The sequence below is a fragment of the Gavialis gangeticus genome, unplaced genomic scaffold, assembly GCF_001723915.1.
Source record: "Gavialis gangeticus isolate Ggan-Ray unplaced genomic scaffold, GavGan_comp1, whole genome shotgun sequence".
NCBI classification, from domain to species: domain Eukaryota; kingdom Metazoa; phylum Chordata; order Crocodylia; family Gavialidae; genus Gavialis; species Gavialis gangeticus.
In genome coordinates, this window is record NW_017728964.1 from 14030661 (window position 1) to 14033968 (window position 3308).

General features: G+C 47.6%; 2 protein-coding genes across 9 annotated transcripts in view; one reads left to right on the plus strand and one right to left on the minus strand.

Moving 5' to 3' along the window:
- RECQL5 (RecQ like helicase 5) overlaps positions 1–3308 on the plus strand; it is a 62210-nt gene that overhangs the window by 42455 nt on the left and 16447 nt on the right. The window lies entirely within an intron of this gene.
- Positions 1–3308, minus strand: part of SMIM5 (small integral membrane protein 5) — a 24254-nt gene that overhangs the window by 20184 nt on the left and 762 nt on the right. The gene's annotated exons all lie outside the window — the stretch shown is intronic.

Below are 3308 nucleotides of genomic sequence, written 5' to 3' on the forward strand. Positions count from 1 at the left end.
CGTGTGTATCCATGGCATGAAGTGCTCTGAGCTTGCTGGAAGGAAAGTGCTGTGAAAAGACCATGCATCACTTTTATTCAGCTGTTGCAACAATGGAATGAAGCATAGTCTCTAACACAGACTGAGTCAGTAGGTACTTGTTATTCTGTGATCACTCTCCCTGATGAAGGGAAGAGTGCCCAAAATCCCTTCACCCCCTGCATTGCCTTGCATGTACTCACACTGCCCTGACCTGTTTTATCTGTCAAAATCCTCCTGACTTGAAACTTCTTCTTCCTCTTGGACTCTGCTGCTGCTTTGGGGAGTCTGTGATTGTAGTCAAGCTGCTTCCAGCCCATATATTTCTAACACAACATTTCCTGGATATACAGACACTTGGTTATTATGACAACCATCTTTGTCGTTGCCCATTCCCCACATTGGCAGCCTTCTGAGATCTAGTGGGTGGAGAGAAGTACGTGACTTTCTGCTAGGATTCATTGCCGTTAGGTCACACAAGATAAGCAGGACAAACTTGGGCCGATGCAAGTATGGGGAAACCTCTGTGGAAGGCACAGGTGCTGTCACGATCGACTACGAGATCTTCCAAGCATGGTCAAAAGATATGTTGTGCTGTTGCGGGCAGTGGCCTTCAGGTGGGGCTTAATGTTGGTCTTGACCAACTGTGATCACATTAGCAGGAGGAGCAGGGCTTAACCCTGGTCTCATGCCCGAAGTCTAGGTCTACCAACTCGATTACACTTCTTAATTTAAATGGATGATCTCTTCTTCCTGTTCTGAAGCATTGCTAAATGGTAGATGCGTGTTGGCAGTAGATCAGGTAATGCCTGTGTATCGTTTGTATATTATTTTAAGTTTGTAACATGCTTGTGAGATGAAAGGGGCTACGGAAATGTCATATTATCACTGGTGCGCACTGGTTTTTCCCCCCCCCTATTGTTAATGCAGCTCTTGCTAGCATGGATGTAGTTGACTTTCATCATGAACCTTAACTATAACTTGCAGCAAGTCCCCTCCTCCCCTCCCCTTTTTCCTATAGCAGGAGTGGTGATGATCGGTCAGACCTACAATTCATTTCCTGGGGAAGTAAAACTGTTCCCAGTATTAAAGAATTCAGTTTCTAGCCCCGCACACCCAAGTTGGCTAACTGCAGTTTTGTTTCCTGGGAGGAAAGCTTTGACCTTTTCACCCATCTTGAAGACTTTGTCACCTTCATCTTTATCTTGGAAAAGAGCATAGACTGGCAAGATCCCCATATAGCAAAGATGCTTGGCAATCTAAATAGTCTACCTTACTGAAGGCAGATATATCAGCTGCAACACAGATGCTTCACCCCTGCCCCAACCATCTACTGTTCAACTCATGTGAGACGACCCTGGGAAGGAACTGAACCTCTGGAAGCATCAGTCCAGAATTTGAAGTGGATGTTGCTACCACCGAGGAATGAACTGCTATAAACCTCATCAGGACCTTCTGACCCTTTCCAGTTCATCCCTGCCAATGGTCGCAAGCTTTCTGAATCCTCATGAGAGGTCATTATAGCTTCTGTCTTGCAGAATGAGAAAGTTGAGTCACAGAAAGGCCAAATGCCATTCAAATGAAACCTTTGACTGTCTCAAGTGAGGCCTCTCTGATGCACGTTCTCCAGTAGCTTTCTGACAACTCTGGCTCCATGTCTCTCTCCAGACCTCCAAAGCTGCACAAGGTTAGCTTGGGTTTTGAAATATGCCATTTACTCTAGCAGGTGTTGCTGGGTCGAGGGGCTGGGAAATCCAGGAAGTTGAAGCCCTTACTGGTGGTGTCTTGAGAGAACCGATTTTAAGCCATGAGCGTGTTGTGATGCTGAAGCAGCTGGCAGCGTGGTGGCGAGCACTAGCTTGTCACGCCAAGGGCATCAGCAGGCACTGCCCTACGCCCAGCCCTGCCAGGACATCTCAGTCCTGTCCTACAGTTTCTCGCCTGTGTCTGGAGCAGACTGCTGGCTGTTCAGGCTTTATGGTGTGGATGGGGATATTTAGAAAACTCTTTGTACCACTGAGCCCCCGGCAAATGCTGTTTTCGGACTTGGTTCTTCTTCCTGGCTAAGAGGCCTCTGTTTGCCATGACAGATGTAACAAAAGCCATGCCCTGCTTTCCTTCTTCCCAGACATATGTTTTGTATTGCATGGTTTCCCCTCTGGTGTTGGATAAGCCCCCAGCCAAAAAAAACCTTTTAAGATTTTCACTGGCCAGAAAAACTTGGCCCGTTTCTCTCTTCACTCCCCCCGTGTTTTGGGTTTTTTTCTTTGTTTTGGAAGCCATCTTAACTGTCGTGCATTAAAACAGCCTCACACATAAACTGCAAACCCTTGCAGGGGAGCATGGGGCTCCTCCCGCGAGGCTTGCCAAGTCTGACCAAACTGGTGATGTGAAGCACCCGTGAGTGGCTCGCGTTATGCAAGTGTTTCTAGTTGCCTCTTTGCGCAACAGGCGTGCTGAACGATAGATTGCCCCGTCCAAGTGAACAGGATCGAGAGAGACACGAAAGTACGTGAGCTTTTCCATTCCTCTCTGTGAATCTTCAGGGGCGGGCAGCCGGCCCGAGTGGAGGGATTAATTGGCTTTCTGCCTTTCTCCTTGTTTGTAAACAGCTGAAAGCCTCATCTGGAAAAAGGCACTTTGTCAGCTGCACTAAGGCTTGCGAAACCTTCCAAACAGCTTTTGCATTAATTGGCTTCAGATGGAGTGGTAAAGGGGCTTTTTTGATCACATCTCTTTGCAGCAATAGTTAGTAGTTCAGCGAGAGGAAGCCTCTGGTATCGAGAAGCCAGGCTGGCTCTGAGTTATGCTCCTGTGTTTCTTTTGGGGTCTTCTCCTTCCTCAAGCAACATATTCAAGCCCCACGGTCTTGCCCTTAAATAAGACAGAGGCCCAGAGCCATGCATATAAGCTCTGCTAATGCTGGGTTCCTCGCATTGTTTTGGACATGGGACCCAAACGTGCTCCTGATCCTGTTGCTGATTTTTAAATGCTTTCTCTCTTTAGAAGCCGCATGAAAGCTTTTCATGTATTTCCATTGGTCACAGATGCTTCAGCGAACTTGCACAGTAAGCTGGATCTCCTGAATGGGGTTTGTTTTCTGAGCTGTCTGTTTCTGAGCCTGGGAGATGAAACTCGGCACCAGCTGGGACTTCTGATTTAAAATGCCCAGGCTGATGCTTGCTCTAGTTTGACGTGCAGCTACCAACCTCTGGAGGTCCGACATATGTTAATCAAGCAGGGGCATGGAACCAAATCTACCCTCCGGAGCCAAGGGGTAGTTATTTGGA